At 37.8% G+C, this 23,640-nt stretch overlaps 1 protein-coding gene across 3 annotated transcripts in view; it reads right to left on the bottom strand.

Moving 5' to 3' along the window:
* LOC131685389 (protein phosphatase 1 regulatory subunit 3C) overlaps positions 1-23,640 on the bottom strand; it is a 151,387-nt gene that overhangs the window by 40,984 nt on the left and 86,763 nt on the right. The window lies entirely within an intron of this gene.

The raw sequence follows: 23,640 nt of genomic DNA on the forward strand, positions 1-23,640 counted from the left end.
CTGCCGTCTCCGAGAAAACAATATATTTTGTATTAATCATTTTGACCGTGACGCACATTGGGACGTTGCAAAAAAAAAGAGAAATTACCGCAGATTTCAGCTGCACCGCGTGACTGGTTCTCATTCTGAACTGCACCCACCATTACGTGTTTATGTGTCACCTCCGTCTGGGTTGTTATTTTCGGTAAACAATCTCTTCCCCCGAAACAGGCCCCCTTAAAGTGGGCAAAGCAAAACAGTGGGGAAGCTGTGATGGCTCGCCGAGGTGACCCTGCGTCTCCATGAACATTGAATAACAATCACTTGACAGTGCACTATGGTCCCAAAGCTGTATTTAGGAAGACAAAACTGTTTGCGCCTAAACCGTTGGTTTTAGATATGTAGTATTTTTGGCAAATTTTCTTAGAACTTTCTTGCCGATTTTTTTATATTAGTTGAATTAGGGTGGTCCTTGTGGTTAGGGTGTTCAAAGTATCAACTTCTTAGATATGTAAAATTAAGCTACATAATGTTCTACAAAGTTATAAATCAATCAAATTGAAGCAACTTTTCTGAAGAAACTATGTGGCTATCTCTAATGGTTCATGTGCTATGATTTTTGCAATATTTAAGGTAGGGTGGCTCTTTAAAAATTGGTTTTCTATTAATATCTTTTTATGTGTTAATTTCTCGCCAATACTTTGTTCTAGAGGTTTTTAGAATTTTTGTAAATACACATTTTGCCGAAGCAATCAAGTTTATATCTCTTTTGTTTGCATAGTTACAGGCGATTTTCAAAACAAAAATGGTTTTTTTTAAAGCTATATATCTTCCAACATTGCAAATGGATTTTCAATATTTTAATTTCATTTGAAAGATCGAAACTTTTCTAGTTTTTGGTGAAAAAACTGCGGGAGCGTTATTTCTGTAAAAAAAATAATTAATTTTTGAAAATGGTGTATTTTTCAACAAAAATCGTTCATAACTTTTCAAATAGATGAGACAATAACTTTGTTACTTCAGCAAAAATATTCGCCATAAAAAGTTCTAAAAGTGCTGCAAACAAAGTATTTACGATAAATCAATGTCTGAAGTGACAAATGAGAAATAGTGATTTTAAGGGATCACGTTTTCATCACTCAATCTCTTATGGTAAAATCAACTGAGAAATAGTCATTGTGTGTGATAATACCAAAAGTCACAGAAAATCTATTGAATATGTGACACTTTTTGAAAACACAACATTCTACCGTACAACTACATGTTAGCGTGAATTTACAATAGTGTTAATAGTGTACTATAGTAAACTCTAAATAAATCTATTACGTAGCCAATAAAGCAACCGTCATCATGCATTATATAGATGCTAGGGAATTATGCTTTATGAGTTATTCTACCAGTTCACGGTTAGCGATTTTCAGACCTCTTACTTTTATTTATTTTGAAGTAACAAAAGATTGTTAATCTTTCCTTAACTTACCCACAGCCGTCATTACAGTCGATAATTAATTTATAGTTTCAAACATTGCATAAATGTTGACAAAGCATACAATAATTTCCGCTACTATGAATAACAAACTCGTTTCAAGATTTTATTTTAAGATAACAAGACGTGAACAAAAGCATTTTCTTTTTAGTTCTCGTTTTGAGCACTAGCCCAAACCAAAAGGATTTACTTAAGTGAGCATAGATAATTTTTGTTGGCCGATTTAGAATTAACGATAGTTTGCAGATAACACTACTGTAAATCCACTGTACTATTTAGATATACCGTAGACTGTTTTTTCAAAAACGTTTATTGCCCTGACATTCGGAATTATCACACACAATGACTATTTCTCAGTTGATTTTACCATAAGAGATTGAGTGATGAAAACGTGACCCCTTAAAATCACTATTTCTCATTTGTCACTTCAGACATTGATTTATTGTAAATACTTTGTTTGCAGCACTTTTAGAACTTTCCATTTGCAATGTTGGAAGATATATAGCTTTGAAAAAAACCATTTTTGTTTTGAAAATCGCCTGTAACTATGCAAACAAAAGAGATAGAAACTTGATTGCTTCGGCAAAAATGTGTATTTACAAAAATTCTAAAAACCTCTAGAACAAAGTATTGGCGAGAAATTAACACATAAAAAGATATTAATAGAAAACCAATTTTTAAAGAGCCACCCTACCTTAAATATTGCAAAAATCATAGCACATGAACCATTAGAGATAGCCACATAGTTTCTTCAGAAAAGTTGCTTCAATTTGATTGAGTTATAACTTTGTAGAACATTATGTAGCTTAATTTTACATATCTAAGAAGTTGATACTTTGAACACCCTAACCACAAGGACCACCCTAATTCAACTAATATAAAAAAAAATCGGTCAGAAAGTCCTAAGAAAGTTTGCCGAAGATACTATATATCTAAAACCAACGGTTTAGGCGCAAACAGTTTTGTCTTCCTAAATACAGCTTTGGGACCATAGTGCAGTGATCTAGTTTTTCCAGTTTTCCACATGGCGTCGCTGGTCAACAGAAAGTGACGCTCTAGTACCAGACAGGAATGTTCTTATTAGGTTCTTTACCGACACAGTTACCCTCACTTTTCTTAACTGTTCACTAATACTGTTTACATGAACATGGAAAAATTTTGTGGACGACTAGATTCGCTCGAAGAAAATCTCAAAAAAAAATCTAAGTCCATGTAAACAGTAAAAGCGAACTGTCGAAAATGAACACTCGAGTTCATTTGTGACGTCAGAGTAAAGTTTTCAATTGAATACTTTACGGTGACGTCATAAATTAACTAAGTGTTCATTTTTGACAGTTCGCCTGTACTGTTTATAAGGACTTAGAAAAATTCTTTACAATTTGCTTCAAGCGAATCTAGTCATCCACAATTTTTTCTAAGTCCATGTAAACAGTATAATCGAACTGTCAAGAAAAGTGAGGTTAACTGTTTCAGTAAAGAACCTAATAGAGTTCTTTATCTACAGTTAATCTAATACATTTTAGCAGTACACTAGTACTGCTTACATGACCATGAGCATCTACGATTTGGTTCGTTCGAAGCATATCACAAAAAACTTTTCTAAGTTCATATAAATAGTACTAGTGACCTATCAAGGATGAACACTCGTGTTCATTTGTGGCGTTACTGTAAAGTAGTGAATACTTTACGATGACGTCACAAATGAACTGGAATGTTCATTTGTGACAGTTCGCTTGTAAAGTTTTCATAACCTTAGAAAAATTAATTGCTAGTTGGTTCGAGCGAATCTAGTCGTCCATAAAATTTTAAATTCCATGTGAACAGTACTAGTGCATTGTCAAGAAAAGTGAGGTTAACTATGTCAGTAAAGAATAATCAATTTGTGAAGTATCCGCTTATAACGAGTCTACAGTGTATTTTACCATGTAAAACGAACAAACGAAAAAAAACCTTCAATTTCGTTACAACACTTCGACATCCGGCAGATAACCCCTGGCGAACTAGGCTTGTTCGAGAACAGAATTATCTTTCGGTAAATTTGCAACGCAGTGGTCCATCCCCTCGGGGAGTGGGATTCTATAATGAGGGCAGCTAGATGGCGCAGGTCAAATCATTGCAATTTTTCATACTCCCAGTATTGCGCTTCTCTTCGAAAACTGCACATTCACAGGCGCCGCTATATCCGCTGCCCCGACGTTGTACCCCCTCCATTTCGATTAATGTTTGTATTAATTAATGGACACGAATGTTTATGTTTATTTTGCCCGTACTCTTATGTGATCTTTTTTTTGTAGAGCAAAAATCCAACAGAACGCCGGATCAACTCGGGATTGGCGATATCATTTGGGAAGTTGAAAGGGCAGTACTATCAATTGTTGATTGTGATGTGTCATAGCCGTAATGGAACAATCGTTTCTGCGGAGTGCCAGTGGTCAGTTGCGATGACCTGTCTAGCAGAGGGCCTTTTTTCTGTCTCTCTCTATAGATTGAGCATTATATCAGCAGAACGAGACGAGTGGCGTGACTGATTTTAATATTTATAGAACCATGTTTGAAGATACGCAAAAAATCGATGATGGAACTGCGTTTCTGTTGACCATGAACTATTTCAGATGGGATTTCCTTCGCCAGTTCTGTGATCGATTTATAACGGTTATTTAGCATTACTTAATAGAAGTTGCGTTTCAACTTCGTCTCATCAGAATCCGGCACTAACTTAGTGGCAGATCTAAGCTAGCATCGGATTGACGCTAGCTCCAAAAACGAATACACGATACATGACGTCCCGTAAGAATAGGAGCGCATTTTAAGCTGAGTAATGCCACGCAGGACTAGGGGTTTGCTCAGAAACACAAATAGTGCTTTCTTTTTTTTTGGAGCTAGCGTCTATCCAGCGTTAGTTATATAGTTTGTGTGCTCTTTACGTGCAAAGATGGTTTTAAACAATTTTCTCCTTAATGAAGAAAAATACCTATACCTATAGAGTAATTGAATACTTTACGCTGACATCAGAAATGAACTGAGTGTTCATTTTTGACAGTACGCTTGTACTGTTTACATGGACTTTGCGATTTGCTAGTCGCTCACAAAATTTTTCCAACTCCATGTATTTTTTTATTTATATTGTAACGACATATAATTAGCAAGGGACTGGAAGGTGAAGTATTTTTCAAATATTAAGAGCCATAGTACTCAAGGGAGAGCAAGGATTTGAAGTAAGAAAGTTTAGAAAAGCGTGGAGTAGGGTCAATGAACAAGCTTAGAGTTTCCCGGTTACTTAGCTTTTTGTCTTCTGCAGCGCAGGAGTCAGGATCTTTTGGCATTAAATGCGAATCACCTGAGTCTGCGGCATGTCCGGACAAGCGTAAAGTCAATTTAATGACCTATGCTGTCGGAGCCGGCTCTTAATATTTGAAAAATACTTCACCTTCCAGTCCCTTGCTAATTATATGTCGTTACAATATAAAAAAGGAAAAAGATTGACTCACTATAAGTCGTTAATAAAAAAGGAAAAAAAACAACTCCATGTAAACAGTACAAGTGAACTGTCAAGAAAAGTAAGGTTAACTGTGTCAGTAAAGAACCTAATACAGCATAGTGTCTTTACGTCTACTTTACGCTGCCGTCACAAATGAACTCGAGTGTTCATTTGTGACAGTACGCTTGTTGTGTTTATATGGACTTGTTTGCAATTTGTTTCGAGTCTAGCCACCCACAAAGCCCATGAAAAAAGTACTAGTGAACTGTCAAGAAAAGTGAGGTAAACTGTGTCAGTAAAAAATCTAACGCAACGAACGTTGAAATTTAGCAGTCACTTTATCATGTTTTCGCCGTCTCCTTTGTAATTACACACATTCCAAACAAAAGCGACAAAGCACGCAAAAATCATGTTCATGTGATCTTTATGAATCCGACTACGGAATTTTATATCATCTGATATGAACCTGCCCAGCAGTAACGCAATTGCGATTTCAAGTTTTCGGTTGTCCTTTTATAGACGACGCTGTATTTGGGCGATTGCAACTTAGTAACATACTAACATTTTTAATTCACTGCAGTAAAGAGCTTTAGGCTCTTTCGCAGGCGATTTGAGCTACTAGTGAGATTAATTTACTTGCTGTTTGGGTTTTTTCCACCCTTCCCATTCAACTTCCTCCGTCCTCCTGCTTCTTTCATTTTTTGGGAAGACAAGGCAAGGCACATATCTTCGACTTCATATGGGTAATATTAGGGCCGTCGGATGAGCTGCGTACAGTGTAATTGATTTATCCTCTCCGAATCCGGTGTAATCTGATCTTCAAAGTTGTAAGAAATTGTTTGAGGATGAAGAATGCCTCCTTTGAAAAGGAGGAATTATGAAATATGACTGGTTAAACGTCCATTATTTGAACGGTATCCAGATTATTTCTTTGGTCATACTAAATAATTTTACGTAACCTGAAATTATCTTGCTTATTTCCGGAACACTTCATGTGGTTTTCCCATATTATATCTAAATTTCTTAATATTGATCAAACTTCGTTAACATTTAGAATAACATTACTATTTCAACAGACTCTCACTGAAATACAACACCTTTTATTCGACACGTAGCTTAGAAATTTTGATCGTTTTCGTCTATATTTCTAGAGTTTTCTTTCATTACATCATGTCAAACAGAAACGTCAAACTGAGAAAATCGCGTGCAAGAATTTCCTTGTAACTTTTAAATTTATTTAACAATTAAAGCACACAGAAGCCTATTAATTCTACTATCACCTCTGCATTTACTCATTGCTGGATCGTATAAGCATATTACATGTTTTTAGCGAAGATAATATTATTTTATTACATTTTGCCGGTCACCTTTGCTATTATGCTCTTTTACATATGTGGTCTTGGCAACACCGTTTGTAGATGGCACATTTTACTGTGACGTTTTGAGAGACGAGTTTGTAGTTGTGGACGATATTATTTGTGGACGATAAAGAGTCAATGCTTAGCTTTTATTTGGCATAATAAACTCAGTTTGTTTACATTTGTTAGATATGACGTTTTGAATAAACGGTATAGATTTTTGATAGCTTTTTTGAGCTCTCTTCGCTTTGTTCTAAAGCTAATAATTTTTTCTCATATGCTCAATACCACAACAATGTCGAGGATTCATTTGACCACACCACTTAAACCGTCCTGCTGTTACACTACGGCGTTCTACGAAAATAAGTAGCACTGGGCCGATAAAATTCGTGCCCCGCATGTTGAACCCCGCTCTTCGCATTGCACCTTCCAGCGCTATATTGAACAGCAGGCAGGACAACCCATCGCCTTGTCTTAGTCCTCTGCGTGATTTAAATGGACCCGAGAGGCCACCCGAAATTTTGACACAACACCTTACACCATCCATCGTAGCCTTAATCAGTCTTATCAGCTTCCCAGGGAAGCCGTTCTCGTCCATCATTTTCCATAGTTCTACACGGTCCACCATGTCATATGCGGCTTTAAAGTCGATGAACAGGTGATGTGTCGAGACCTGGTATTCACGGCATTTTTGGAGGATTTGCCGTATAGTAAAGATTTGGTCGTTTGTTGATCTGCCGTTGATGAAACCGGTCTGATAACTCCCGACAAATCCATTTACCAGCGGTGATAGGCGCCGGAACAGAATCTGGGATAGCACCTTGTAAGCGGCATTTGTCACTGTGATCGCTCTGTAGTTTTCACAGTCCAATTTGTCGCCCCCACTCCCTTATTAGCCATAGTTTGATTGGAAACAACCCACAACATAACCATGTTTATAAAAATATTTCATCGCAAAATATTGAGACCAATCGAAAACAAATTGTTCACTCAATATATCCCACCAAAAGTCCGCGGATCATCGAATATCTTTAAAGGCACGCACTTTCGCCTTGATTTTTTCAATCAGATTTAAAGTAAAGCAATGAGCGATTTGTGTAGACACTTTCAATCACATTTTAGGGCTATTTTAAGCTTTTTTGGGATTTTACGAATATGACACTATAGATTTTTTCGTTGACAGTCACAGATGTGACGAACAACCAAATAAGTGCCACATCTACGGATCGCTTGCCAAACAGGGATTTTGTAGCGAATTTTACCAGTTTTTCTGTGTAAGGCCTAACACCGTGCTCTAATTGCCGCTTCTTTCCTGTCCTTTCAAACTGTTATATACGTTTCATTGTTTTTGTTGTAAATATATTGAAACTTGAATCGAAATGTTTGATTAATGTTTAAATTGATACAATCCTGGGCATAAAATGCCTCGTTTCCAACCGCTACCATCACTCCGCTTGGTTGTCTGATGCTCTTTAAACGTCTTGATCCTATGGGGTACGGTAAAATATGGGATTCCGAGCTGCCACCGATCCATTATAACCCACACGCTAAAGTTTTTGGAATATAGCTCTTAGGAAGGTTTCATATTCATCCGAATTTCGGGACCCGCAAAATACCGGGACCCCTGGTCTGGCTCTGGCCCAGTGTGCCCATGCGTCAAAACGGTACTGGGCAATATATGCTTCGTGAGGCCTGTTTAACTCTTTACAACTTGTATACTTGTACCAAGATTTTTCTTGCGCTTTGTTTACAGACGTTTAAAGCCATTCCCTTTTTTTTAATTATCAAAGTCCCCCTCTTTCTTATTGTGACAAATGTTAAAGTAAGCTTAGATGCCAAATATCACATAATTTGAACAATTTCAGAACCCCGCCCACTTCGCTTGAAGTTTTTGAAATGGGTATTATGGGAAAATATAAAAGCATATATAGAAGTAGCACTCAAGAAATTACAATTCTTACCTCATATTTCCGTTTCCCGAGAATTACTGGAACGTGGGGTACTGGGTCATTTTTTTCGAGAGTTGTCCTACTGGAGCAGTAGAGCAAGGTTCTCGGAAGGGCTCCTCGTCAGAATCACACACTACAATTGCAGACGAGACAGGCAATGGCGCCCACTAAAACACTGCTTTAGGCCAATTGTAGCGGGCCGTGATTTTGAATGTGATATTTATTGTACGGTTCAGGTATGTGCGGGCGTAGGGACTTCGCGATCGCGTGTATCATCGCGAAGGGCTCGAGTATTTGTACGTTAGCGTGTTCGATCGCGTGTGCGTTTGTATGTCGCGTGTGCTAACGTGTATGCAACTTCGCGTGTATGAATTCTATATTAAAACCGTTTGCTTTCGCATATTCGTGTGTATTCTAGAATGATTGCGCGCGGACCGTGAATCTGATGCTTAATTTTTCGTATGCGGTTCAGATTCTAGAAGAAAGTGGGTTCCTCCATATCACTAGAGTTCCCAGTCATGTCGCCATGTTGTCTAGTTGATATCAGCTTTATATTTTGATTGGTATATCTGAATGTATGGACCTAAGTTGCTAGAATGGAGGGTAAAGATTTCCGGACGTGACGGGCGTTTGCGTGTTCGCGTTTGAGACCGCGTTTGTAACTTCGTAAGTACCACAGTCGTGATTCACTGGCTGGACACTCTTTAACTGGACCGCTTTTAGTTGGACTTCTGCTAGTTGGACCATTGTCCAACTAAAAAGCATCTGAACGTCAAAATCTCATGTCAAATTTACTTTGACAATCTATCTAACAATCTTTTACACTACTAATGTCTTCTTTGGAGAGTTTTTGACATTTGTCAATCGGTTCGACTAGCGAATCAAATTCGTTAGTTGGACAGAGGCTGTGAGCCAACCAGCGAATCACGACTGTAAAACGTGCACATTGTTACCGGAGTGTTATAAAGTTTGCGCGATCGCCGCGAACGTAGGTGTGCGTAGATGATCGCAAAGAGCTTAAGCCTTCATATGTTGTTTGTCGCGTTTGCTCGCGTGTATGTGACTTCGCGTGAATAAATTCGATTTTGTAACCCTATTGTCATTCACATATTCGCGTGTTGTTGGATAGTCACGCGGACCGTCATTTTGATATTTAGTGGTCCACTGGATATGAGCTTTCTTTTTAATTGATTCAATTGAAGGCATGACGGAGACTTCTGCAATCGAGGATAGACACTTCCGGACGTGACCGATTCATGATCGCGCGAGTGCGTGGGCTGTAGGTTCACGATTGAGATCGTGTTTGAAGGTTTATAAGTGCTGACACGTTCATATTATCACCGGGATGTTATCATGTCTGCGAGAACGCGGGTGTAGGTTGCGTGGATGATCGCGAAGGGCTCAAGCATTTGTATGTTTGTTTGTTGCGTGCATGTGACTTCGCCTGTATAAATTCGATTTTTATGTCGCCATGGAAAGTGTAATTTAATGGATATGAGCATCATGTTTTTGATTGGTCCACCTGAAGGTCTTGGGTTTATGCTACTACGGCCGAGAATAGCGGTTTCCGCACGAAACCGATTCATGATCGCGCGAACACGATAATTCGGAGGTTCACTCTTGAAACCGCGCTTGTGAATTTATAAGTTCTAAACCGTTCACTTAGTCACCGGGGTGTTATCATGCTTGCGAGATCGTGGTTGTGCGTGGATGATCGCGAAGTACACGATCGCTTGTATGTTGACGTTTTGTCGCGTGGATACATTATTTTTATAAGCGTATGGCCATTTTCATGTTCGCGCGTTCTTCAATTCAAGTTTTTATTTCTATTGGTCCAACTGAAGGCATGAGATTGGGTTGCTAGGATCAAGGGTAGAGACTTCCGGACGTGACCGATTCAAGATAGCGCGGCGAGCGGTGGGTTGAGACCGCGTTAGTAAATTTTTAGGCGTAAATGTTAACTTAATTACCGGGGAGTTTGAATGTTGGTGACACCGCGGGCGTTCGCATTTGTGACCAGGTTTGTGTTATCGCGAAGGCCACGTTTGTACGTAAGGAATGAGAGATTTTGAGTCTATATGACGGAATAAGCAATTTGTGTTAGTGAGTGTTAGCATGGATCTAATTTAAAATATAGCAATCAAAGAAGGGTGCCTCCAGAGTATATTATTTGACCATGGCAGTGGGTAAAAAAGGTCGCCAACTTATGTACTAAAATTGATCACAATGTAGGTTAACTAAAAATAAAATAATCGTATCCCAAGTTTCTGTGATATAATCACTGTAATACTGGTTTGGTGGAAAAGCCCCCGGACCACATCAAGGTACAGTATCATGTCGAATGGGAATCTGGTTACTAGGTCATTTTGTCCCCAAAATCCCCAACATTTAATAATTTTTTGTGGTCCGTGATGCAAATCCTACATATTTTGCAGTTTGCATTAAACGGAAAATTTGCGATCATTGCCCGAATACGAGAAGTTGGGGTTATAGGATTTTTGGATGTTCATATTAAATTTTACTATTATGTCGTGCATAAATATTATTCTTCCCACTATTCTAATAAAATGTACCTTTTTCAACGTGGAACAAAAGAAAAATATATTCGTTACTAGTAAAATTCAGAAAGATCAGATTTTTTGAGGCTCGATTCCACATTTTTATCAATTCTCGACAAACATATGATTACGGCCTAAAAGCCAACTGTCAAAATCCACTTTGAATGGAAATTTCAGACAAACCGTTACTAGTCGAACACAGTTCACAACAGTTTATGAAAGAGAAAACTTTTCTCTTTCGTTTACTACCAACATCTGTGATTGGCGTGTAACGGTTTGTCCGGAATTTCCATTCAAAGTGGATTTTGACAGCTGGCATTTAGGCCGTAATCATATGTTTGTCGAGAATTGCACATATCAATTCCATTTAACAATAAATTAGGCAAGTTAAGTCATATTTTTTGTGTTTCGGATTCTCCTCGTCAGTAGCTAACAGCTAACTAATCCAAAAAATGACACATAACTTACAGTATATAACCTAACTCAAATTAAGTCATAAAAAATATGACTTAATTTGTGGTAGGTTATATGCACTTATGCATAAATACAGGGGATTACCCCAATTTAGACTCTGCATTAAAAAAATATTATTAAATTTACTAGGCAAAGCTACACACGAGTAGGAAGGACTTTGAGAATTACAATTTTTTGCTACGCCCTAGTGGGAGCTTCAATCCTAAGTGAGTTGCATACAAGGTAATCGATATACCAACTACGCTATGTCTTCCCCTATTTTTTCGAATTATGTAGTGCTCGTCAAACCCGTTATTATTTTCTTGGTTCATGAACACATAACACAGGCGAAACATGGCACTTCAGAGTTTCGCCTAAGCCAGCTTAGGAATAGTTTTTTTTACTTGACCAAAGGTTAGCTAGTACATGTTTTAACACTTTCTAACGTTGAGTTGCTAATTTTCTGCTTATTTAAACATGCACCTATATCCATTTACCGAGATGAACCGGCTGCAAACCTAGCAAATAAAAATAAAATATCTACATGAATGTCACAACATACACCTTTTCCATTGTACAACGAAGAGTTACCTCCTTTTCTGTTGATAATAGAGACAGTGATGCAAATATATCAATCCATCTGTTAAACATTTTGCCTACATTCATCAGACAGTGTTTGTACTTTGTTGTGGTTTTTAGATTGGCATGGCTTGACATTTTATCTGTATAGTTGCCTTTTGCTCACTGCCCTGTGTGTGTGATTGCATCTACTTCATATGAACTGTAAAACCGCACTGTTTATCTGACGACGGTGTGGGCCGGATGAGCTATCTGTTGCTGCTCCGACACTGACGTCTGTTTATCCTTTCGAGTCTATTTACGTAGATATTTTTACGGCGTTCCTCCCACGACGAATGCAACTTGCAAATATGACGAACGTATTTCTGGAAAGCGATGTTTTAATCAAACAGGGATGCGAAAGTTAGAGCAGCATCACCATTACATTACACACTCATGTCAATATGGGATTATCTTTTTATTGAAAGATGGCCGATTTTATAGGCACTTGAACCCTTTGAATCATAATTATTTATTTGATTATATTGCTTGTGGCGCAAAAAAACTGGATTCTAACCGCACTGCGCACTTACTATTCTTCTATTAAATTCTTCTCATAGACTGGTTAGTTCGACCTGTCTGTGAAATTACCATCTCTATCACTTGAAATACATGCGCTTTGACAGCTCGCAGTTTTTTCAAGCAAGAGCGATAGTATCAAACTTGTTCTCTTCTAGGAAGAGATATGCGGAGGCACCTTTTTGAGCTAGTAAAATTGTCAAATTCTTGAGCCAATCTATCTCTTTTTGGGAGCACTGCTAGATTTTAATGGAATTGAGAGTCTGCATTTCTCTCCGCATATCTCTCCCTAGAGAATAACTATATTAAACATGGAACTGTTCACATTTTCTTAGTAAATCTGCTAAATATTATTTATAAGGTTATAAGGGATGGAATAAAAATTATTGCATATAGAATGTTGAGTTCTATCGATACAATCTCGCGATGTAAATCGATACAATACCAAACCGAGTATATTTTCTCGTTCGGCGCGTTGATGACATAGCAGGATGTGTATTTAACCGAAATATGAGTTCGATGCAAAATCAAATTTACTCAGACTGCTACCCTAATGGCATAGATGGAGATTTGTGTTGTCGTATTCACTTTGCTTGCTTTCCGTTCGACGTTCGTTTTGCTTCAGAACGGATTGAAGTTCTAAATTTAGAAATATTCCTGGCAAACATCAAACCACCATAATGGAGTCGATATCTTGAATAATTAAAAATTAATGCTCGATTCTCGAGTCCATGAGTCCAATTGAAAAATGTTTTTTTGCAAACAAAAAAACGTTGCTCTGCAACTCTGCAACAGGTGACTTGGACTGTCCGTAGATACATCATTCGTGGCCCTTGGGCACAAAACGAGAAAGGAGGTAATGTTATAACCTGCTTATCCTGCCGACAAGTGGTGAAAATGTCTTCATCGCAAATAAAAAATTGTTGCTCTGCAATATAAGCTCAGTTTGACTTCCATCAAGTGTGCATAGCTTCTGGCCCCTGGGATCGAACCGAGTAAAAAGATAAAGTGGTAATTGGCTACCTGAACGAGCAGCCGCCAGTGCTCAAAGACGATACCGCTAGAGTTTCGGAATGGGGTGCTGCCGGCACAGTAGCGCACCTGCCGGAAGGTAAGTTTCACACCTTGCCGATCCGGTGCATAGACATCAATATTTTCACATATATTTCAAATGCGTGCTTTTACATTGAATGTTAGTTTTTATTGCCGTAGATGAGTTTTCCTTAGTGGTTTCTCTGCATGTTTTTTTTCCATAATGTGCCATTGGATCGCAAAAGTGACACGTAGAAATCTGTTCATGATATATGCAAAGCGTTGAATTATAGAGTGAGGTAGGAAGGAATATGTTGGTAAAGCGCTCGGAGCAGATCACTTGTGATGCATTTTGAATAAAATCAATTAAGTTCAATGCATTTCTCTATCCATCAATAGCGAAATTCAGAATGTATTTTGCGATGCGTGTTTCAAATTCCAATCACATATTATTTCTACATCCAACAACACGTCACATGACGAGCGTAACCACATTTATAGGATTTTTCAGTAATACGACAGATTTATTTCACAAGTTTTTTTAATAGAGATTTTTCACAGATGACACACTTTTGGCATTTTGATGAAAATTTCGCAGATTACTACAAATTTTTGGAAATATTGTGATTTTTCAAAGATTTGTTTTTGGAAATTTAACAGTTTTTTTCTGTTTTAGACATCATACACTAATAAAATGTTTTTTTACGAAACACAGATTTCCCTGTACACAACATGTACCATTGAAGGCTATTTATTGGACGAACCTCTCTTCGAGGGAGTGTAACGTGATGCAAAAATAAAAATTAAATGTGTTTTTATTTCACATACTTGATATAATATGCTCTTAGGTCAAGCCAAACTCTCACCACAAAAACACCATTGAGTATACATAGTTTCCCTAGTTTGCAACTACGTGGTATCAGATTGTAAAATCATACCTCGATTTTGCCATCGTCCACGGGGATCTTTACCCAAGTAACCAAATGCATTTTAACGGCTACCTCATAAGTATTTAAGTCATTTTAAATGCTATTTAAGAGTCGCTTTTGGCAAAATATACGGCTACATTACTGCCCTGCCATGAAAATGCTTTTTTAGTGCTGTTGTGCATTCAGAATGCGCCTAGTTGCAAGAAGATTTTAAACAGTTTTTAATACTGATTTAAAACAGCTATGCATAACGAATGCTAATATACTGCAAGAAGCATCTGAAATGCAAAATATATGCTACTTTACTGCCTACACTAATGCTTGTTAGTTATCTGGGCAGTCTAACGCTGTTACACTCAACCCTTTGTTTTACGTTATTATGCCACATAGGTCTTTTGGCTGGACTGATTCGATGTGCGCTATCCGTACTGTGTGATAAATGTAATGAAATTGACTAAGGCGGCTTCCGTAAGACCAAGCTCTTCAAATCAGCACTTTTGAAAATTCTGACAGCAACGGACTGTTGGCTGCGGCCAACTTTTGACCATAGCGATTCTTGTGGCTATGCAGTTGTGGCCTAAGGTCATTTGACACTCGATCACGATCAAATCTTATTTAAAGTAGAACTGTCGTTTGCGGGACCTTTTGCCGCTAGCGATTTTATCAATGTTTTTGAATTCTATAAATCATTTAAAATTCATTTACTGCTACTTCGAAACACTGGTCTCAATTTAGTTTATGATTTTTCTTCAAAATTTAAGTAAGTCCAAAAAAGCTTTTCTCGGTCACGAAGTACATATTTTGGCAGATCAGGTGAGATCTCCACGCATGCGCTAGCCTACAACCAAAAAACATAGGGTCGGTTTTCCACAGTGCGCATTGTTAATATAGGAATGACAGGTGACTGTTTTTTTCAATTCTTTCATAGCGCTAGTGGTGATATTTTGTTGTACATAGGTGCACTCCGTGATATGTGCATATGGAATGCCAGACAACACGGTTACAAAGAAAAAAATAGACCAGTTTGGCTACATTCTTACCATTCGAATACCATTGGTAGTGCCGGTAAGAAATTCTCTAACGGAGACCACGTAAACTAAATATGTGAAGACATTATCACTTTATTTTTTTGTGAGTAAAAAACCTGCGGCCATCAAATTAAAAACTATAAATTGAAACAACCAATTGCTTTCTCATATCACGTGGTTGTAAATTAATGAACAATCTAATTTCGGTGAGCTAGGCCTTTGTAAAGTGAAATTACATGTAACCGACAATAGTAAACAAACCGTACCTACAAAAAAACTATCGATTTTCTCTGGGAAGAGTTTGAAACAAATTTGAGCGGCCCTAAATAATCATCGATCTACCGCATGATTCCCTTTGTATAACGAACACACTAGCAGTTTCACGCGAGCGTCGTTGGTTCCCTTTCTCTGTCAGCAGACGTCCCCAGTTCTCAATCGATTCTCACTAATGCCGCTCCCGCTCGAAACAAAACTGACTGGGGCTCCAATCCGTCATCCTGTCATAATGTATGAACTGCGAGCGATTTTGGACAGCACCCTACAGGCAGATCACTTGTAATTTTTAAAAATCAGCGAAATTAAATGCATTTATTTCCATCAAAATAGAAACTCATAATGTATTTTGCGTTGCGTGTAAGGCTACAAACTCCTACAAAAGACTAGCCCCACATTCAACAAAACATTGAGCAAAGTGGATTAGCGTAGGACGTTTGATAAACAAATTGTTCTGGAAAAGAGTGCAAAGTTGATGCAAAAATGAAAATTAAATGCATTTTTTCTAATTTGATGCGAATTTGTTAACCATTCTTAGAGTGATCTGCTCCTAGACAGCACCCGACCAGCCGCTGGTTCTAGCAAAAATTGCACAAAGTGGCCTATACCCCGGTTGGTGCTGCGGGGAGCTGGGGGATAGGAGTTCTATATCAGAGGTGAATGGCGACATAGTTTGGCCTCATGTTGCACAATAATACAGCTGTGCCAATTTCTGTCGACATTTACCGCGCTTGGGCTATAGGCAAATAAAGTTACCAACAAAAAACAAGTCGCCACAAGCCAGTGTGAACAATAAAAATGCAACTTAGACTTATGGAAGTTACCTTCAGTATCATCATCTTCGCAATGCAGTGTTAATATCATTCAACACGTTAGCAAAAGCTGAGTGTTTCGTTTTGCAGAACAGCTGAAATCACGTGGTTGAAAGAGACAAGGTTGGAATTAAGATTCCCGTATATATTGAAAATTGTTACATAGATGTAAGGCTACATGACATATCACCTCGTACCCCTCCTGAGCCAATTGCAGAATGCATGTCGCAATACGGAGAAGTAGAATATGTTACACCTAATTGACCATTGTATGAAATGCCTTAACCTCACAAATTTGACAAGTGCTGGTCCTTTTGTTTACAGTTTGGACTTAACAAATTTAAATTCCATGAACATAAGCTTAGTGCTAATAATCAATTCCCAAAAAAATTTACCGCAGAGCTACTTACAGATTCAGAGAACACTAGAAGTAATTGATGAACAAATAATTAGTTCACTTATAGTATCTTTCATATACATTTCCACACACTAGGGAATAGCACAATTTAATTGTAAGGCATTCTAGAGTACATCTATACTTCCAAAAACATGATTCCCAATATATTTCAAATGTCTCTCAATATATCATTTTGAGAATACGAATAATCTCTAAGTTCAAAATATAATCAACAGGACCACCACCTGTCACATTTAATGCATGACGTCATTGTGCAGCGACCAATACTTGGAGAAACTCCTTCCCGGGTACTCCAAACGTCGTTTTTGTAGTGATGAGCACACTCCTACGTGCAAGTATTGTAATCAGACAGAGGAAAATGTATCTCAACCGATTGTCAACTCATCCACGGCAAACCAACCCAAAAACAGATTTTTCCACAAATGGTGTACATGTGTTTTGACAGCTCGCAGTATTAAGTAGCCGTTTGATCATTCGGTCAGATTGGTGGGAAGTGCGCAATATTGAAAACATAAAAGATTCACGGCTCCGTTAAGCTAGAACTAGTTCTAGTGTTAATCGTAAGTACTTTTTTCCCCAGTCGTTACCATGAATTCATAGTATTTTTATGTTGTTAACGTTCATCACACTTTTTGTTTAAAAAATAAGAAAACATTGTGCACATTATAGCACAGCGAACATACATCAATGATCGAAAAAATATGTTAATGTGTGCAAACTTTTGTATGAATATACGTTAAAAAACTATCGCCGCCGCACCAGCTTATCCCAACTATCGGTCAAATCCATGCCGGAACCTGTTCGAATTCCTGAATGGATTCAGTATTTAATCTGGCTCAAAAGAAACAACCGATTCCGACTCAATCGGTTGATGTATTTGAGCTGGAATCCATACTGAATCCGCTCAGAAGTCCGAACTGGTTCCAGAACGAGCTCGTATTCCGGCTCCAGTGACACAACAGATTCTAGTTAGAATCGGTTGTGTCACTGGAGCCGGAATACGAGATGGAACCAGCCAGAATTCCGGTTCATTTCCGGCTGAACTTTACTGGGAGGTAGAGGTATAACCGCTGTCAATTCAGTCGAACTCAGCCACTAAAAAACATGATGACAGTAGCGCACATGGTGGAACTACCTTCGAAATCGTTAGGGATTTTTACACAAGTTGAATGATGAGGACGGACGTCTGTTCTCTGTGATTGTAGTGCGATATAATCTGTGCGAAAATAGTTACGTTGCGATCGGAACTGAGGAAGATTGTCGGTTTATCGAAAAACTGTGTAGTTTGGTGCAATAAACTGTCAGAACATGTGAAAATCTTCTCGAAAGTGAATGCCGAGGATGAAGGGTTTCATTCGTTCGTGCAGTGCGGACGAACATGGTCAGGCGATTTAAAAAGTTTGACGTTTAACTCAACTCGCCTGTGCTAATTGCCCCTAGGAACAAATGCAATTTGCGAATGCGATTTAAAGGCAATTTCAATACTTAGACAAATTTTCTGGCGGCTGAAATGGACTTGGTTGTTTGTTGCGTTTTTCAAACATGGCGGTTCATGTTTGGCTTAAGTTTAAAATTGTTTTTTTAACAATTGGCGTGTTCCCGCTTGTATTTTGTTTGTTTAGTGCATTTAATTTAGCCAACGAATGTGGAAAATTGTGGAATAGTGTGTAAGTATAGTGGAACAAGATCTCTGAGTCTAAATGAAAGTCAGATTGTGGTAAGTTTTGGTGTGCAATACGAATTTCACCATCGATTCTTCCTATAGTCTGGTGGTGATTACCTAGTGTACCGATAAATTTATGTGAGTAGATAGTGAATCCGAAAATAACTATTATTTTTAATTTTCATATCAGGCAATTAAGGGCGATTAAATGGCGCGTTCCCTGGGCGATTTAAGGGCGGGTAGAGCGGCAAAAAAATGACGGCGGCAAATCGCCCAAATGTTGCATATAAAATAGCCCCCTAATTGCCAGCAAATTGCTGGCAAATTGTAGGGCAATTAGCGCATCCGAGTTGGCAAATAGCACCCCGCTAACCAGCAACTTGCCCTTTTTGACTGGGATGCCATCCGGCAGCATCAAATCTGACATTTTGTTGAATTGGAAAGGAGCCTGAAAGAATATGTATGAAGCAGAGTTGCCACATTCACAGATTTTTTTCGAGTTATCAATAAATAAAGAAATAAACAAGTTTTGGTCAGAAGCGTACGGTCGAAGAACGCGCATCGAATAATGAATTTTCTAGCTGAGCTCGTGTGAAGGTAGTAGTTGCGTCAGTTAGTATCGCATCGGTCACTACAATGCACAGTGGTACAGAATGTGAATTTAGCAGGAATTTTATTTTTTGCTAAAATTAAAATACTTAGCCTTACAATATGTTTGGCAAAGCTGTTGTACTTTGCAAGGCCCTTATTTTTGTTTAAACAGAAGCTAATTTTAGCAATATTTAAAACCGAACTTTTTAACGGTTCAAGATAAAGCTTGACTGTCTTCGATAAAGTTGTAGAGCAACACATTTTAGACAAATTTGCTGAAGACATGCAAGCTTTATCTTTTATACTTCCCATTGCACGAGAAATCCAAATGTAAGCATTAGAGTGTTCCTTGAAAAAACGGTTTTATTTCCACATACTTTGTAGAATAGATCACCAAAAAATTGCAAATTCGATTTTTTTTATATCTTGCAGTATTTTCTCAAAAAATAGTTAATTTTTAGTAAAAAGTATATATAACTTTCTAACGTGAGAAACTAGAGGCTCGGTATATTGAAACAAATCGTATTCCTTCAAAATATCTGAAAATATTTCTAAGTTCATCTTAATGAAAAATCAAAACTGTAAAAGTTTGATAAAGAAAATCATTACCCTATTTTTTATGGTAAATTTCTTGCAAGATGAAAAATACAACATATAGAGCTCCAATATCTTGGGCAGTTTTTAAAATCTGATTTTCTTTAATTTTCTGGAAGACGGCGAGACTTTATCTCGAACCATTAATAAGTTATTTTTTCATTTAAAAAAAGAACCACCCAACCCACTATTTAAAATAATAGAACATTATTGTAAAGCGTAATATTTTTTTCATGAAAACAAAACAATATTGTATTGTCCACATTGAAAGTAATTTAAACATATTACAAAGCGCCAATTCACGAAAAACCAAATTTTTAATATAATTTTTTCAGTTTTCATTTTTTTTCCAAGCTACCCTTCAGATGTTTTTCAGAGTTTTTGAAGTCGAACATTTTCTTCTAATACATCAAAACACTAGATTCTATTATTCAAAAGATACAAGCACTTACCATATCAAAAACAGATTTTTTCAAATCAATTTCATGAATTTTTGCTCAATTATAACTCAAATCATGACCTTATTTATAGTGGAAAAAGAATTATCTTTTGTTTGCCCCAATGAGTGATATTGTTATTCCAAAGAACCCCATTTTTGGCGAAAAAGTCCTCATAACTTTTGAGGGAAAATAATTAGACACGTGGTACCATGAAATAAATTATTCGCCTTAAAACAATCTTAAAATTGTCTGAAGAGTACTTCAGTTTTAAATCATTACAGCAAAAGTTATTTGTATATTTTTCTTAGAAACACCCTAACCTTCGATTTGAAAATTGTTGTAAAATGAAAAGTGTGTCTTCAGCAAATTTTTCCAAAATTTGTCGTTCTACAACTTCGCTGAAGGTTGGCTCTAGCTAGAATGATACAAAAAGCAATTTTTTATCTTGGTAAAATTAAAACCACCCTAATTGTTTTAACAAAAAGAAGGGGCTTACAAACTACGAAATCTTCTCCAAAGACTTTATAAGGCTATGTTGTTTAGTTTTTTAGTAAAATCTCAAAATTCCTGCTAAATTTACATTCTGGACCACTGTACAATGGCCAACTCCTCGCGCGCTGTTCTTTTTCAAACCATCTGTTAATAGGTCTGTGTTTCTGTATTTTACTTCAATCGCGCGGCCCATTCAAAAACTGCATTAGCGTTGGAGTTTGAGGATATAGTTTTCGCAGTTGATGTCGTTTTTTCTTTCATATGGAATAGAAGAAAAGACTTACAGCCGGCAATCAACAATCTGAAAAGCGGTGTCTCGTTTAGACTTCGTCCGTTTCTCGCGCCGAGTGGTTCCCCTCATCACTTCCCGTCCATATCGTCGTTTTCCTCACCCCGCAAGGAAACATCTACTAACTGAAAATAATTTTGTTTTCAGTTGGTGCTCCAGTAGCATTCTTGGAACGACTCCTTCTCAAGTCTACCAAAGGGTAAGCAGATTTATGTCAAGAGCCACTACCGGATTGTGAGAGCCGACGACAGGGATTGCAGGAAGCGGAAAATAAGTGAGTTTTGCTATAAACAAATTCTAATTCATATATAAAAATTAAAACAATACACTAGATACGTGTCGATTTCTTAGCTCCTGAAAGGAATCGAAAATCTTATTGTAATGTTAAAATACATTTCATACCAGCATTCCATTAAGGCGGGGCTGGTTGATGGAACAATTACCTCGGAACACGGTTTGCCCTGTATACGAAATGGGTAACCGGAAAGTCAGTTGAGCTAGCACCTACCTAAATTCGTGAAGCAAGTTATTTTCAGGTATTTGCATCAACCTCTTGTAATATCTTTTTTCCTGTAAATCGCTCCCGGCCAGTTGATGTTTATCTAATAAACGGGTTTTTCCAGTTTTTTCGGAGATGGGTGTTATATTGCACATAAACGGGGACTTTATTTTAACCGTGTAAGGCAAATCGATGACTACAATTTACATTCGATAGTACCGCTAACTACCAGCACTTTAGAGAAATTAGTCGGTGAGCAATCAATGTATTACGGGAAATCGGCAAGTAAAGCTCACAAATATTGCGATATAAAATTACTTTGCACATTATGATTTAAGATATTTCCATTTCCTATTTGACACTACTAATCAAAACTAAAAACAGACGATGGAGAACGCTCCTACTGTCTCTGATCATTGAGTCAAGATCAACCAATCATCGAGTTGTTACCCAACGCAGCGGCACTACGTATCACATCGCGATAAATCTTCCATTCAAAAACGAACCCTCAACCGTCTCAGTCACTTGACCGGGTGGTTATTTATGGCAATTGATATAATTCCTACGCATGCATTCATTCCGTCGTCGTCTGGAAGGGCGAGCGCGCTGTATCTAGTCCAAACGGTAATGCCCACTCGACTGTAAGTTTACACATTTACGTCCCGAACCAGTACTCGGTTCCGTGCTACACGCGCGGAACTCTTGAGAAATTTGATAGTACAGATGAAGAATCCAATTTCATGTGTTCTTTATCGGTAGGCTTATTACAATACAATGATGTGCCAGTGTTAGTTTTATTTAGGGTGTTACACTGCTTCAATGTCATTTTACACGGCTGAAGGCCTCGGTCGAAAAACCGAAAGTGGACCATCCCCCAACCGCACATGACGAAACAAATTTAAATGAAAAAATTACCCTGCATCTCCGAGTAAATTACCCTGTGCGGTAGTAAATTCATCCGTCAAGTTTGTAAGTGATTCTGTCTGCCTTGGCTTTGACGGTTCATTCGGACGTCATCTCTGAGCAGGAAAAGTAGGGCTACCACCGAGTAATGACCGGGATGGGATTTTTATTGCCCTCTGCGGTGCATGTCGGCGCCATCGTTTCCTAGGATTGATTTAGACACGGTATGTTTTTATAGCTGTGTATACTATGAGTGAAATGCATATAAAAATAAAATATAAGGTTCACAGGACCCCTAACCCCTGTGGCTAATAACGTTATCAGCAACTCTGTCAATCAAGAATATATGAACGGACGAAAGTTTTCCGCTTTCGCGTGGGTATATAATCTTGAAGCGTGGAAGTGCCCCCAAGTGGGTACCGTGAACCCTCATAAGCGAATGAAAAGGAATATTGACAATAAAACGAATATTGATCGATATATCTTTAACATATCGATTCTATAAAAAAACGCCAAAAATTTGACCATCGCCAAGGTCCCAAACCCCACGTCAAAACAAGGCTCCTGATTATTTGGAGGGTTTATGTCTCTTGGTACAAAAACAAAATCGGTGATTATATATTTACACATCTGAGACACAATGGAAGGATGCCAAATCCTTTCAAAGTCCCACGAGACCTCCCTTTTGAAAGCATTTATCTGTTGATGCTCTCAGATAGATTAAGGGTTGACTCAGAGACTAATCGAGACCAGTCTGCTTTCTCCCCTCGTACAGATCATAAGTCAAAAAGCGCACCACATATACACAAAAATACAACCCGCGCCGCTCTAACGTGTATTTGTAACCTATAGACACAGAAAAGTTCCGTTTCTCCCAACTGTGAATGAAATGAGTGAATCACAAAATAACGAAAGAACATAATCGCGATTGACTTTTTGCAGACCCATCTTAAACCTACACACTTATTTTTTTCTGCTGAATCTCAGCTTTTTTGCATGTTTTACCGAAATCTCAACAGCTGAGATTCAGAAAACATTATTTTTTGTTGAGATCTCGGTAAAAGTGGTGTTTGAGTGCTGAGACTCGGAAAATGTTTAACCGAAAATTATCAAACTAATCTTACTTTACTGAGATATCAGTTTCTAAATTTGCTGATTACACAGCTGTTGGGAAATTACCGAGCCAAATTGAGTGTGTACAGTGCGCGAGGTGGAACAGTTGATTAAGGTGAAAATGGAACTTGTTCTTACAGAAGTTTCACACATACCGCTACATCAT

This window comes from Topomyia yanbarensis, chromosome 2 (assembly GCF_030247195.1).
Source record: "Topomyia yanbarensis strain Yona2022 chromosome 2, ASM3024719v1, whole genome shotgun sequence".
Classification (NCBI taxonomy): domain Eukaryota; kingdom Metazoa; phylum Arthropoda; class Insecta; order Diptera; family Culicidae; genus Topomyia; species Topomyia yanbarensis.